At 51.8% G+C, this 15,922-nt stretch overlaps 2 long non-coding RNA genes across 2 annotated transcripts; both read left to right on the plus strand.

Moving 5' to 3' along the window:
- The first annotated feature begins 2,390 nt into the window (after positions 1–2,390).
- Positions 2,391–9,728, plus strand: LOC114815600. Its single transcript, XR_003763398.2, has 3 exons — positions 2,391–3,096; positions 8,204–8,285; positions 9,575–9,728. It is a non-coding gene; the product is annotated as an uncharacterized LOC114815600 (long non-coding RNA).
- A 2,431-nt stretch (positions 9,729–12,159) lies between these two features.
- On the plus strand, positions 12,160–14,233 carry LOC114815599. Its single transcript, XR_003763397.1, has 4 exons — positions 12,160–12,368; positions 12,905–13,034; positions 13,307–13,428; positions 14,153–14,233. It is a non-coding gene; the product is annotated as an uncharacterized LOC114815599 (long non-coding RNA).
- Positions 14,234–15,922: the final 1,689 nt, after the last annotated feature.

Raw genomic sequence — 15,922 nt, forward strand, 5'->3', positions numbered from 1 at the left:
GGGGCCCCAAGTGGGTTATTGGGGCCCTGGGGGCTAATGTGCATGGAAGAAAGTGATGGTAAGCCATGGACTTTTTTTTATTAACCAAGAAAACTCTATGGATACATGACCAGATAGAGGTGGGGTGTTATGGGAGAGATGTGTCTATGGCATCGCTGTGGGTCGGACACGACTCGAAGGCATAAGAAAAGACAAGGGCCCACGTGGGTCATTTGATATCCACAGGGCCCATGTGGATTATTTGCCCCCGCCCCAAGCCCGGATGGCCTAAATGGAGGCTTCACTCGCTGCTGAGCCACTGGCCCAAGCTCCTCTCTGCTTCCTGAGGTGAGGGTGGTCCATGCTGACATTTGGGGAAGGGCATCCTTAGCTGCTTTTGGGGGGTTGTGGAGTTAGAATCAGGAGTGAAAGATGGTGGTTCTCACACACCCGAAGACTGTCTAGGTCTGAGTGTCCATCTGGCCAGACGGGAGCTGTTTGGGAGATGGAGGGGTATTGAGCTTGGAGAATGGAAGGAGAGCGGGTGGTGCTGCTGCCTTGAGTTTTGAGGGCAGAGAGAGCACTTTCTAACTCCATTCAGGTGTCTCTATTGTTTTCTTTCTCAGTGGAGAGATTCCAGGGCAGATGTTCTTTTCTTTTCTCCTCATTTCCCATCCCCAGAGAAGCCCCTGGATGGCGATGGCGAATGACTCCCTTTGCTCTCGGTCCCAGAAGGAACCATCACCCAGAATCCCAACCCAGAGTTGCCAGGGAGGACGGCTCCTCTTGTCTTCCCAGCCCAGCAGTGAGCAGCTTGGGTGTGGATGACTTGGGTGAGTGGAGGTGGGATTGTAGGGGTAGCTGGCTGATGTTAATGCTTCTGTAGAGGCTGCTCAGTGCATTTTTAGAGTTCTGGAGAGAGGATCCAACTGTCTGGGTCCCAGAACCGTGACCCACTCAAGTGGAGAAATGGAGCCAGGAGCCACACTGCCTGTCCAAAGGGAAGATGAAGTGTGCGTGTGTTTGTGTCGGTGTGTGCCTGCATGATGGGGGTTAGTCTTATGAGGAAGGGGCTGCCGCTCTCAGCACAGTGGCTCGTTCTGGAATTGGGAGTTAACACAGCAAACCCATTCCATCTGACTTGCCTCTGGAAGCTGAGGAGACCCAGGGCCCTTAAAGTTTTAGGTGGGTCAAACCTCCCTGAGCCCCCAATCCCACCTGCAGAGTCACCTTGTCTCTCTCCTTTCCCCTAGGGGGTGTATGTGTTGGGGGGGTAGGGGCGGGAGAAGTGCAGGAATGTTGCCTTGCCATTCCTCTCTGGAAATCAGAGCTGCAGGGGGTCCCAATCTGACTTTGAGATGTGACTGAAAACGGGGAAGTGTCAAAAAAAACTGGACGTTTCTTTCAATTGAGTGGTGTCCTATTTTGCAGGTACATGGAACATTTCCAGATTTTGAAACAGAAACCCCTCTGTCGTCATCAACTCCATCGTCATCATGCGTGTCGTGTCCTCGGGGAGATGTCCATCCCGGCTGGCGGTCCACCGTCTGCACCTGTTTGGGATGCCTCGGCGGAGAGATGTCAGCATCCTCCGTCCCAGGCGGCGGTCGATGGTCCGCTCAGAGGAGAGATTTCCCAAGTCCGGGAATTCCTCGGCCAGGACCATTTGAGAAGCTTGAGCACTGCCCCGCTCGTGTCAACTTGAGGCTTTTTTGCCCCCGTCCACAGAGGAAGTTTTGACGGTGACTCCCAAACCCTCCACCACTGTGTCCAGCTAGTTTTGAGACCTTGGCCGAAGAACCATAGCCCTGGCAGTTTACGGCTCAGATCTGGATGACCAACGGGCAAATCTGACTGTCTCCTACTCTGTCTACAGAGGCTGCTTGTTGCATCTCCCCAGCGGAGGACTCTCTTCCTGCAGTGTGGGCACAGTGAGATGCATCTCCAGACTCACCCTGTTGTGGACAGATGGAGCCACAGGCTATACTGCCATGTTAAAGGGATGGTGGTGTGTGTGTGTGTGTGTATGTGTGTGTACATGAAGGGGTTACAACAAGTAGGGGGCTGCCACTCTTGGCAAGGAAGCCGGTTCTGGAAATAGGGTCCCAGGGGTCTGTGCAAGGAACTGTTTCTGCCTTACTTGACTGTGGAACTGAGAAGACCCAGGACCCTTAATTCTCCAGATGGGTCAAAACTTCCTGCACCCACAGTCCTGTCTGCAGAGTCAACCTGCTCACCCTCAGGCCCTGGAGAATAATAATAATACTTATTATTGGTATATTATTGAAGTGCTTACTATGTGCCAAGCACTGTTGTAAGTGCTGGCGTGGAAACAAGCATATTGGGTTGGACACAGTTTCTGTCCCACTTGGGGCTCACAAACTCAATCTCCATTTTACAGATGGGGTAACCAAGGCTCAGGAAAGTGAAGTGTCTGGTCCAAGATCACACAGCAGATAAGAGGTAGAGCAAGGAATAGAACAAAGAGAACTGTCTTGACCTGCCAGTGGTTGCTTCTGGGAATCTAGGGTCCGGAGTCAGCCAGGAAGCCTATTAGTGTGTGAACTCTATTCCTTTCTGAAAAACAGAGTTCAGAGATTGAGTTGTCACAGATGTAGACAGGGAACATGGAAGACAAACAAACTGAATTTTGTCCAGTTTGGGTTGGACCTCCAGTCCCTGGAGTACAGGCTCTTCCTGGACTAACCGATTTGGAAGGGGTGGCTAAGTATTAGTAGAGCAGAGAGTTGCATTCAATTGAAGTGGGATTGATTGTCTGTGTCTGTAGACCTCACCTCTCCCGAGGTTGGGGTCATTGGAAAGAGCGAGAATTGAGCGTTTACAAAACAACAGAAATGGTTGCCTGAAACACCTACCCCTTTCTCACTAGCTTCCGGGTCGTTGATTCTCCCGGAGACATCAATATGTGGTGACTGCGATGTGGTCCTCAGGTGCTGAGAGAGGGCAGGGTGAGAAACCCAAGCGTTCAGGAGCATCAATCCAGATGTCCCTGCCAAGGTTTCAGATGGGCATCGGACCAGACCAGCAGAGGAGCTCCAATTATACGCCACCGATGCTCCGGGGTCCTTTACCGTGGTGCCGGAAGAGGCCTCGGCAGTAAGTTTCCCCAGTTCAGTTTCTAGCCAGCTCCCGGACCCTGCAGGAAATCCCACATTCTCAATGCAAGGCAGTGCTCGAGTTGTGGTGGGATCCAGTTCCATTCCATTGTATTTATTGAGGTATTCTTGGATGCAGAGCATTGTATTAAGTGTTTTGGAGAGTACATACCCTACCCACAACAAGCTGATGTTCCAGAGTGGGGGAGGCAGACATTAATAGAAATATATAAATGACAGATATGTACATAAATGCCAGGGGATCGGGGAAGAACCAAGGGAGCAAGTCAGGGCGACGCGGCAGGGGGTGGGAGAAGAGCAATGGGGGAAGGCCGCCTGGTGGAGATGTGCCTTCAATAAGGCTTGAAAGTGGGGGAGCGTAGTTGTCTGTTGGACTTGAGGAGGGAGAGCGTTTGAGGCCCGAGGCGGGATGTGAGCAAGCGGTCGGGGATGAAATAGGGGAGATCACAGCAGAGTGAGAAGGTTGACATTAGAGGAGCCAAGAGGAGAGGAGCTGGATTGTATTAGGAGAGAGCTGGATTGTATTAGGAGAGTAGTGATGTGAGGTAGGGGGGAACAAAGTGATGAACTGCTTGAAGGCCAAGGGTAAAGAGTTGTTGTTTGAGGAGGAGGTGGATGTGCAACCACTGGAGTGTTTTTGAGGAGCGGGTGGCACATTCTGAACATTGCTGTCGAAAAATGATCTGGTCAGCAAAATGAAGTGTTCATTTATTCATTCGTATTTATTGAGTGCTTACTGTGTGCAGAGCACTATCCTAAACGCTTGGAATGTACAATTTGGCAACAGATGAAGACAATCTCTGCCCAATAACGGGCTCACAGTCAAAACGGGGGAGAAAGACAGCAAAGCAAAACAGAACAGAAGAAGTAGCCTGGCGTAGATATCACCAAGATAAATAGAATCATAGATATATACACCTCATTAACAAAATGACTAGAGTAATTAATGATATATACAAATATGCACAATGCTGTGGGGAGGGGAAGAGTAGAGGGTGGGAGAAGGGGGAATGGAGAGAGGAGGAGTAGCAGAAGGAAATGGGGACTCAGTCTGGGAAGGCCTCCTGGAGGAGGTGAGCTCTCAGTAGGGCCTTGAAAAAGGGAAGGGACTTAGTTTGGCAGATGTGAGGAGGGAGGGCATTCCAGGGCAGCAGTAGGACGTGGGCCAGGGATCGACGGTGGGACATGAGCCAGCGAGGGGCCACGAGGACGTGAAGGGCAGCGGAGCGGCATGTACTGGGTGGGCTGAGAAAGAGAGAAGGGAGGTGAGGTAGGAGGGGGCAAGGTGATGGAGAGCTTTGAAGCCAAGAGTGAGGAGTTTTTGTTTCACGTGAAGGTCGATTGGAGTTGGGAGAGGCAGGAGCCTGGGTGGTCAGCAAGGATGCTGATGTAGGAAGGATAGGCTGAGTGATTATATGGAGGTGGTAGCAGTTTGGATAGAGAGGAAAGGGCCGATTTGAGCAATGTTGTGGGCTTGTGAGACACAAGGGATGGTGGTGTCATCTACCTTAATGGAAATCAAGGGGGAGGACAAGGTATGAGTGGGAAGATGTGGAGTTCTGGACCCCAGTGTCAGGTTCCCAGAACTGCAACCCACTCCCGTGCAGAAATGGAGCCAACACCTGTACTAGCTGTTCAAAGGCAAGGTAGCAGGGGGTGGAGGTCGGGGGTGGGGTAGAGTTTGTGAATGTGTGATGGGGTTAACTTTTGGGAAAAGATGGAGAGGTGGGAGCTTCCAACCTTGGTACAGAGGCTGGTTCTGAAAGCTGAGGCTCTGACAGGGAACAGGTTCTGTAGGACTCGACTGTGAAACAGAGAAGATCCGGGGCCCATAATTCTAGATATGGGTCAAATCTCCCTGTGTTCATCATCCTGTCCGCAGGGTCACACTGCACATCCTCAGTTCCTGGAGAAAGGAGAATCCTTCTCTGTCTGTAGGCAGTATCCTCTCTGGGCCTAGCATCTGGAGCAGAGGGTGGGGGAACCCGGCCCCTCAGACTCATTCATCCACATTTGTCTTTGAAGGCCAGGTTCTTCAACTCCAGAAGGGTTTCAGACAGGACCGGTGGAGAAGCTCCGGTGACATTTCACTTCCATCAGACCCAGGATCTACTGCCTCCTAACCAATGCAGGGCTCTGCAGTGAGTCCCGTGTCTTGGAGCGGGTTGGGGGCAGGAATGGGTGTGCGAGTCTGTCCTGTCAGCTCTGATTCAGAAAGGAACCCCATAGGACCAACCTCAGCAGTGCACAGCTCAGGGTAGGAAGAATCTGACCTCCTATTATGCTCCAAACAGAGACTGCTCAATTCATCACCCTTACCTTAAGGACTATCCCTTTGCAGTGTAGGCACAGTTAAATCAATTCTCCTAATGCCCCATCATTGAGAGAGGGAGCTGTGGGTTATGTTCCCGCTACAAAGGGTTGGTTTTCTTTTTGTGTTGGTGCTTGTATATGTATGTGAGTGGGGTTAGCTTTGGGGTAAGGAGAATGAAAATGGGGCTGCCACTCTTGGTACAGAGACTGACTCAAATGGAGGCTGAGGTTTGGCGTGGGGAACCCACCCTGTTTGACTTGACAGAGAGACTGAGAACCACCTGGGCCCTTAATGCTCTAGATGGGTCAAACATCCGTGTGCCCACAGCCCTGAGTGCGGGGTCAACTGAAGGGACCAGTTTGGGCCTAGTGTGGCAGCTTCTGGAAGTGTAGTTTCAGGAGCAGGACAGGGTGGCATCCGTGTGTCCACCCCATTCCTCTCTGAGAAGTGGCGTTGTACGTATTCCTGTCGGAGACCATTCCAACAGGGGTGTGGTGGGGAGGAGCAGCACTGGAGTGACTTGTAATAGAAATTGACTGGGTGTTCTGGACCTCCAGTCCCTGGAAAATGAGCCTTTACTGAGGTTCTCAGAAGGAGGCAGGTAAGTATTGATAGAGCAGAGGGTTGCAGTCAGCTTAGCTGTGGTGGTCAGTGTTTTGGGGCAAGGAGGGGGAAAAGAGTGGCCAAAAGGGGGGAAAAAAGCCTAGGTTGTCTGTAATCTCTTACCACTCATTCATTCAGTGATTTTTATTGAGCATTTACTCTGTGCAGAGCACTGTACTAAGCAGTTGGGAAAGTACAGTACAGCAATAAAGAGACAATCCCTGCTCACTAGGAGCTCACAGTCTTGGGCAGGGAGGCAGACATCCATACAAATTAACAGACATCAATATAAAGAAATAAAATTGCAGATGGATACATAAGTGCCGAGGGGAAGGAGGAAGAACAGAGGGAACCAGTCAGGGAGATGCAGAAGGGAGTGGGAGATGAGGAAAAGTGGGGCTGGGAAGTCTTCCTGAAGGAGATGTTCCTTCAGTAAGGGTTTGAAGGGTGGGGGGAGAGTAATCATCTGGCAGATTTGAGGAGGGAGGGCGTTCCAGATCAGTGGGCCAGTGGTCGGCAGCAAGACAGGAGAGTTGGAGGGCACAGTGAGAAGGTGAGTTCCAGAGGAGTTAAGTTCTGGGCTGGGTTGCAGAAAGAGAGATGTGAGGTGAGGCAGGAGGGGGCGTGGTGATGGAGAGCTTTGAAGCCAGTGGTGAGGAGTTTTGTTTGATATGGAGGTGGATAGGCAATCCCTGGAGATTTTTGAGGAAGGGGGTGACATGTCCTATAGGGTTTCTGTAGAAAGATGATCCGGGCAGCGGAGTTAGGTATGGATTGGAGTGGGGAGAGGCAGGAGGTTGGGAGGTCAGAAAGGAGGCTGATGCAGTATTCTAGGTGGGATAGCATGAATGACTGCAGTAATTTGGTAGCAGTTTAGGTGGAGAGGAAAGGGCAGACTTTAGTGGTGTTGTGAAGGGGAGAAGTGATGCTCCTGGAGACTGAAGTGTTGGGCAACAGATGAGAACGTCAGAGGGCGGGATGGGGGAACCCGGCCCCTCTGGCTCAGGAATCCACATGTGCCTTCCAAGGCCAGTTTCCTCAACCCAAATGGGTTTCACCCAAGACCGGTGGAGAATCTCCCATGACAATTCAGTTCCGTGCCAGCGATGCTCCAGGCCTCTCCACCAGGCAACCGAAGGAGGTTTTGGTGGTGAACCCAATTTTTGCCCACACCATTACCAGCTCCATGCCTTCTCAGATCAGAGACAGAAAGAGCCCCATAGAGCTCAGCTCGGGATAGGATGACCAAGGGCATGATCTGACCAGCTATTCCTCTCCAAATAGATGGAGAAGCAGCATGGGATAGTGGATAAGGCATAGGCCTGGGAGTCAGAAGGTCATGGGTTCTAATCCTGACTCCGCTGCTTATCTGCTGGGTGGCCTTTGTCAAGTCACTTCACTTCTCTGTGCCTCAGTTTCCTCATAGGTTCAATGGGAATGAAGACTGTGAGCCCCTCATGGGACAGGGACTGGGTCCAACATGATTTGCTTGTATCGACCCCAGCGCTCAGTACAGTGCCTGGCACCCAGAAAGCAATTCACAGATACCAGATGAAATAGTTTCCATTCACCTCTTGGCCCTGGCTTTGAGGACCATCTACTTGCAGTGTGGGCATCCTCTAGCCAATCCCCAGACTTATCCCCACCAGTAAGAGATTAAACTATAGATTATGTTGCCACCACAAAAGGAAGGATTTGCGGGGAGGGGGTGGCGAGTGTCCACACATTCCCTTCTTTTCTGTTCTGGTAAGGGCAGGGATTGTCTCTCTCTTTATTGCTGGATTGTACTTGCCAAGCACTCAGTACAGCGCTCTGCACACAGTAAATGCTCAATAAATCCGAATGAATGAATGGTATCCTTTAACCTCCAACCTGAGTTTTTGTAGGGAGCATAGAAAGATTGGGTCCTGGGTACTGCAGGTCTTATCACTCTCCCGCTTAGTCTGCCAATGCACTGGAACCTTCTTGCTCTTGAAGTCCAGACCTCTCCCAGGTTGGGACTGTGGGAATCCAAAGGCAGGGGGAGGGAAGAGTGGAGAAGCCAGGGCATAGATGGTGGTCCTCTCAGAGCTGTTGAGAAGTAACTTGATTGAGTGGGGTGGGGGGATGCCTTTATTTTGGAGAAACCGCATTGGTTTGCATCTCCTCCCGTTTCCTTCTCAACTTACAGGAGCACCGTCAGACCACTTAGGCGGCAGAGTGCTGCTGGAGGGAATGTATGTACTAGGACCACCTCGACGATCTCATAGGCGGTGAGAAGGAATTTAACTTAACCTGTCTTCTGCTCAGCTACAACGATTCCCCTCCCTGAATGACTCCCATGCCTATTGCTTTCACCATCTATCCCAGACTCTTAACTCCTGCCTTAAACCCCCAGGGCCCTACCTCCCTTCTTGTCACCAAGGCAACTGCCAGTGCTTCATAACAAGCTCTTCATGTAGGAAGTATGAGTCAATACTATCACGACTAAAAAAGAGTCCTCATTCTCCATCATGTCTTTCTTGTTTTCTCAGCTGCGTGTGACAGTGTGGACCACCCTGTTCCCCTGTGAACTCTACGTCCTCTCAATTTCCCCTTCACAGCCCCCTCATGGTTTTCTTCTTGGGCTTTTCTTTCTTGCTCTTCCTCTGACACTTCCTGTGGGTGACCCCCATGGTTGGATCCTCCTTCTATTCTCAGGCTCTCCCCACTCCTGTAGACATCAGATGGTCCCCTAGATATCTAATACCTAGCCTCATTCTTGTCTCCCTACGATTTAGCCCACACAGTTTACTCTTGAGGTGAGCTCCTCATCGTGCCCCTCTCTCTCTGTCTCGCATTTCTCACTCTTCTCTCGCTTACTCTTCCTTTGACCCTCTAAGTCCTCCCCAACCTTCTCAAGAGACAGTGTCTTCCATCTTTAAGGATCTTCTAAGGTGACATCTTCTCCAGGAGGCAGTGTGTGATTCTCGATTCACTTTTCATCCTACCACCCTATTTTTCCCCCCAAACTTCTACTTCAGTGCTCTCAGCACTTCAAGAGCTGGGCATTCACTAATCCTAATCCCCTATGGCACCTTGACATTCAAAGCGCCAGTAGGAAGAAGTCTTAGAATATGACGGGTACCTATTTGCCCTGCTAAAAGGTAATCTCCTGAAAGGCAGGGACCGTGTCTCCTTCTTATACTGTACCCTTCTAAGTACTTAGTAGTTAGCAAATTCTGTGTGTCGTGTGCAGGGTGGCCTAAAAGATCTATAAGCAATCCAAGTGTCATTTGGGGCTAGGAGCCACCATTCCCGATGTCCGGGTCAGTAGAGACACATCTGTCTCTCCCCTGGGGTGGACACTTGCTTATCCAAGTGGCCAGAGGAGACCCAGAGAGCAAAGGTGTCCTGAGGCCTATCTGGAAGAAAGAGAAAGTTAAGAAAGTTCTTCCCCAAGAACTTGTCTTAACTTGGTTGGCTCAGAGTAGCCACGGTAGAGACCCCTCCCCTGTGCACCCTAAAACCATGCCTGTCATTTGGGTGTTCCTTTTTGACCAAACATCGCTTGTGTTCACAGGGGAGCCGAGGTGAGGGAAGGCACCGATAGAACGGACTAGGTCGCGATGGACCACTCGCCCGCCTTTCATCCGGATAAGGCCCGCTCGAGCTCTCCACGGCCACGAGGCTGTTGACCGTGCAGTGTGGACACCGACCGGTTGGCTGCCCGGGCTTCTCCAGAGACTGAGTTAAGACCAATCCCTCAACCCCAATCCAACAATGCCAATTCCTTGAGGCGAAATATTGTGTCGCCAGGGCCTATCTGCTGCCTCCTCCAGAAAGCGTTGGGTTTGTTGGAGATACGTGTTTGCATCGTGGGGTTGACTTTGAGGCGTGAGGGTGGTGTTCATTCATTGCAGCGTATTTATTGAGCACTTACTGTGTTCAGAGCACTATACTGAGGGCTTGGGAGAGTAGAGTATCCCAATAAACAGACCCATTTCCTGCCCACAGTGAGCCTACAGTCTAGTGGGGGAGACAGACATTGATATAAGTGGGGATCGGGGCGGGGGGGGAGGACAAAGAAAGGGAGCACGTCAAGGTGACAAGTAGGTGCTAGACTGGGGGCGGGGATGGGCGGCCTCCTCTCACGCAGCCCCGAGGCCGGCCCTGGATCTCGGCTCCTTATCGGGAATAGATTCTGCCGACTCGACCGTGGACCGGAGAAGACCCGGTGCCCTTAAATCTATAGATGGGTCAAAGCTACCTGCGTCCGCAGCCCGGTCTTCAGCATCGCCCCACACAGAACTCTGGTGCCCAGAGAAAGGAACCCCTTGGTGCCGATGGTGGGGAAGGCCTGGGGAGAAACAGGACCCAGCATCAAGAATGGGTCAATTTGCCATGTCAGGTTTTGTGTGTCTGTGCGTGGCCCATGACTTGGGAGAAGAGCGTAACAGGGAATCTGGGCTGAGACCAAAACAGTGTGGGGCTTCTGGAAGGGCAACAGTTGTTCATGGAAACTGCATTGTGAGTGCAACTAGTTTCCTCAGCTGAAAGCTTTGGAGTGATAGTTTGAGTGAGACCGATATGGGGTGCAGGGTCCTTTTGGGGGCAAGAATCAGTAAAATGAGAACTGCAAGGAGGCAGTCAACCCTCCACTCGACCCAAAGAGTGGAGAAAAGTTTGCTCCAAAGCCCTGTGTTTCAGAATTTTGTGACACTCATAATAATGACGATAATAAAAATGACCTTTGTTAAGTGCTTACTATGTGCCAGGCGCTATACTAAACATGAGGATGGATGGAAGCAAATGGGGTTGGACACAGTCCCTGTTGCACATGGGGCTCTCTGTCTTAATCCCCATTTTACAGGAGAAGTAACTGGGGCACAGAGAAGTGAAGTGACTTGTCCAAAGTAAAACAGCAAAGTGGCAGGGCCAGGCTTGATACCAGCTCCTTTGGACTCCCAGGCCTGTGCTCTCTGTACTAGGCAATACTGCAGCTTGACAGGTCATGAACTTGCTCTTTCCCCCTCCCCTCCCCCCTGCCCCCAACCAGGTCTGTGACCCATCAGCTAGGACGCAAACAGGAGTCCCACAGCACCAACCCCCTGAAATGCACAGCTCGGCGTAGGATGACTCGAGGGAGAATCTGACCAGCTATTACTCGGCAAGTAGAGGTTGCTCAACGGCTCGCCCTGGCCTTGAGAACCATCCCCTTGCAGTGTGGGTCCAGTCAAATCAATTCTCAGATTTCCCCCACCCTGGAAAGGTGGGCTCTAAGCTCCGCTGCCACCACAGAGGGAAGGTTTGGCTTATATGTGTGTGTTTGTGCGTGTGTGTGAGAGAGAGAGAACGATGGGTTTAGTTTTGGGGCTAGAATAATGAGACGGGGGCTGCCGATCTTGGTAAGGAGACTGGCTCCGGAAGCTGAGGCTCTGGGCAGGAAACCGGTTCTGTTGGATGTGACCGTAGGGGCCGAGAAGACCGGGAGCCTTGCTTCTCTAGGTGGGTCAAATCTCTCTGTGTCCATAGTCCTGTATGTGGGTCACCCTGCACATCCTCAGACCCTGGAGAAGGGAAGAAGAAGACCAGAGACTGAGGCTCTGCACAAGGATGTGATCTTGTTTAATTATGGGATTGAGAAGACCCAGGGCCCTTAATTCTAGAGATGGGTCAAACCCTGTTTGCCTCCAACTGCCTTCTGCAGGGTGAACCAGTACAAGATAGATTCCCGGAGACGGTACCTGTCTGCGCCTGCCCATGGTGGCTTCTGGGAGTGTAGGGTCAGGGTGGGTGGGATAGATGACATCCATGTGTCCACTTCATTTCTCTTTCAGAAGCAGAGGCATGCCGACTCCCATCCGTGACCACGTCCACAATGGTGAGGTGCGGCGGGAACGGAGCGGGCAGGCTTCACCCTAAAAATGGACTTGTACAGTTGTTCTGGGCCTTCAGGCCCTGAAGAATGAGACCCTGCTGGGATTCTGGGGAGGGAGCAGCTAATGATTGATAGGGCAGAGTATTGTAGTCAGCTTCACTGTGGTGGTCAGTGTTGGGTGGGAGTGGGGGGAGACAGAGGCAGAGTTTTTTTTCCCCTTGTCCCCCCAAAACCCCCCCAAAATACAGATTGTCTGCAATCTCCTATCCTACCTTCTGCAGGTGTGAGAACTCATTCTCCTGGAGACTGAAGTGTTTGTCAGCAGATGAGGATCTCCAAGGGCAGTACGGGGAAACCCGGATGCTCAGGCTCACGGATCCAAGGCCAGTTTGCTCAACCCCAAATGGTTTTCAGCCAGGACGGTTGGAGAAGCTCCACTAACAGTTGTTCCCGGGTATTGTGCCTGGCTGCAGAGAGCCCCAGAGGAGGTCTTGGGGTGAGTCCCAAGATTTTTCCACACCCTTGCCACCTTCTTGTCTTGCTGGTACAGACATAGAAAGTGGCCTGTAATGTATCATTTGGGGTAGGATGGCCAAGGGAAGAATCTGACCAGCTGTTTCTCTCCAGAGAGAATGCATCATCCTGGCCTTGGGTACCGTCCCCTTTGCAGTGTGGGGACAGTCGAATCAATCCCCTGACTTGTCCCACCAGTGAGGGATTGAACTGTGGGGACCATGTTGCCACCACAAAGGAAAGGAGATTTTGTGTGTCTGCATATGTGTGTGTGTGTGTGTGTGTGTGTGTGAGAGAGAGAGAGAGAGAGAGAGAGAGAGAGTAGAAGAGAATAATGGGGCTAGCATTTGGGGAAGGATAGGAGAAGGCTAACACTCTCAGTATGGAGGCTAGTTATAGAACTGGGCCTGGGGCTCTTTGCAGGGAATGGGTTTTGTCCGACTTAAGGCCAGAGAAGATCTGGGGCCCTTAATTCTCTACTTAGGGCAAATATCTCTGCACCTACCGTCCTGTTGGCAGGGTCAACCAGTACACCCCGTGGCCCTGGAGAAGGAACCTGCCTAGGCTGTCGGCAATCGGGGTGTGGACTGTCAGTGTATCTATGCCATTCTTCTCTGAAAAGCAGAGTTAGTGGATTGAGTCATCACAGGTACGGACCGCGTGCGTGGAGTGCCGGCATCGTACTCAAAACTGATTTTTGCCCAGTTTGGGTTGGACCTGAAGTCCCTGGCATACAAGCTCCTCCTGGACTAGCAGATAGGTATTAGTAGGGTGGAGTTTTTCATTCAGCTTAGGTGTGATTGATTGTGTCTGTAGATCTCACCTTTTCTGGTGTTGGGGTCCCTGGGAGGAGGGAGAATGGAATATTTGCCCACTAAACAAACTATCTGACATCCCTACCCTTCTCTCTCCCACTTTGAGACGGTCGATTTTCCCAGAGGCGTGAGCGTGCGGCGATGTAGCTGTGGTCCTCAGCCGTAGATGGAGGGCACGGTCAGGAGCACAAACCTTCAACATCACTAGCACAGCCGTCCTCCACCGAGGTAACGTAACGACGGCCGGAACCGGCGGATGAGCACCAATGATAACTCGGTTCCCTCAGACCGAAGCTCCCGGGTCGCGTACCATTTTGCCCAATGAGACCCCGGCAGTGAGTCCCCCCAGGTTGTGTGTCCAGGTGGTTCTGGGACCCGGCAGGAAGTCCCACAGCCTCAAAGCCTGGCAGTGCACAGGTTGGGGCGGGAAAACTTGGACTCGCAATTACACTCTCTCCAGAGGCCCCCCAATGCGTTCCCCAGGGCTTGAGGACCATTCCTCCACCGTTTGGACTGTCAGGTGAATTCTTAGCCTTGCCCTGCAATTGAGATGGAGCCACGGGCTGTATCTCTACCACGTAGGAAAGGGATTGGTTTTGTGCATACATGAATGACAGTGGAGCGTGTTAGCCAGGTGGAGGGGATTGAAGAGTGAGGAAGCGGATGCCACTGTGGAAACGGAAGCCGGTTCGGGAAGTGGGGTGTGGGGCTCCGTGCCGTGCACTGGCTCTGTCAGATTTGATCGTGGGACTGAAGATCCGGGTCCTTGAACTCTATGGAGGGATCCAGGTCCCGCCTTCAGTCACCCTGCATGTACTCAGTCCTCAAAAAAGGGACTTCTCTCCTGCCTGTTGAACAATAGGTTGATTTGAGAGGGTGGGGCGTCGAGGAATGTCTGTTTGGGAGAAACTGCATTGTATGAATCTCCTGCCATTTCCTTCTCAACTCACAGGAGCACCATCTGATCCCTCATGCCATGGAGGGCTGTGGTGGAGATTCCCGCCACTAGAAACCCCTCAAGGATCCGCTAGCCAGTGAGAATGCATTTAAATTGGCTCTCTCTTCCCCTCAGCAACAATGCCTCCCCTCCCTCATGGACTCTCATGCCTAACTCCCCCACTCCTCATCCTTCCGAGCTATCTCACCTCTTCCAGATTTCAAAATCGGTCTCTTCAAATTTTGCCTTTGATTTCCCTTCCTTTGCATTGTCTGAACACTGGCATCCACTTTTCTACCCTTTCTGATTACTATCTCCAAGCAGAACTTCTGTGCCAAAATAATTCCTATCCACTGTTTTCAAATGTGCCCGGTCTTGGAGACCTGCCCTCTCACGGCGTCGAGGTTTTTGGTAGGTGGGAGAATTGAATGCTTGCTAAGACAAAAAGTCACCTGAAACCCCTACCCTTCTCTCCCCAGCTTGGAGGCCCCCGGCTGTCCCGGAGACGTCGGCATCCGGCGATTCAGTAGCGGTTCTCGCCCGAGGACGGAGGGGCAGGCCGAGAGAGGCAAACTGGGGATCACAGATCGACGCATTCCCGCCGAGGTTTCGGATGCACGTCAGCCAGGACCGGTGGAGCGGCCCCGTTCGCCCCCCACCTTCTTCGGGCCGATGCTCCGGGGTCTGGTACCGTGTCGCCGGGAAAGGCCTCGGCGGCGAGTCCCCGGAGTCACTTGTTCAAACAGCTCCGCTACTCGGTGGGAAATTCCATGGCCTCAAGTCCCTACCGTCCATGGTTTGGGGGCGGGAATGGGAGAGGGGAGACTCTGACTAGCGATTACTTTCTCTACAGAGAGTACTGTACTCTCTCTACGGTCTCTATCCATTGCTAAAATCTGCCCCTAGTTCTCCATTCAAACTGCTACCGCATTAATGCAAGCACTCATCCTATCCGCCTCGACGATCACATCAGCCTCCTCGCTGGCCTCCCGTCCAGGCTATACTCTGGTCTGCTACCCGGATGGTTTTCTTACAGAAATGTTCACACCAAGTTTCCCCGCTGTTCAGAAAACTCCAGGGGTTGACCATCCACCTCTGCAACAAACAAAAGTAACCACTACTGCTATGTCACGTCACTATTCTCCAAGTACAACCCAGCCAACACACTCTGTTCCTCTAACGCCAACCTTCTCGATCTCACCTATCTCCCCACCGACCTGTTCCACATATCCTCCTTCCCCCTATCAGACTGATAATTGCTCTCCACCACTTCAAAGCCTTACCGAAGACACATCTCCACTAAAAGGCCTTACCTAAGCCCTCTTCTTCCGCTCCCTTATGCGTCACCCTGACTTATGGTCTTTATTCATTCTTCCTCCTATCCCCACAGCCCGTGTGTGAATGTCTATCAATCTATCTGTAATTTATGTATTTAGTGATTCGTGTATGTAAATTGTCTGTCCCGTCCCTTTCTAGACTGTGAGCTCTATGGGCAGGGAATGTGTCTGTGTGCATTGTACTCTCCCGAATGCTTAATACAGTCAATTCTCAAGAAATATGACTCTAGGAAAATCCAGAGGCTGCCCCTTGTATTTCTCTAGCCTTGAGGATCATCCCTCCACACTTTTGACTGTCAGGTCAATTTTCAGACTTGCCCCGTTATTGAGAAGGACTCATGGTCCATACCGTTCCATCCAAGGGAAGGTGTTGAGTGTGTGCGTGTGAACCTGGTGGGGGTTGGGGGGGATAGAACCGCGAGGAAGAGGACGTCACCGTGGACACACA

This window comes from Ornithorhynchus anatinus, chromosome 12, assembly GCF_004115215.2.
Source record: "Ornithorhynchus anatinus isolate Pmale09 chromosome 12, mOrnAna1.pri.v4, whole genome shotgun sequence".
NCBI classification, from domain to species: Eukaryota; Metazoa; Chordata; class Mammalia; order Monotremata; family Ornithorhynchidae; genus Ornithorhynchus; species Ornithorhynchus anatinus.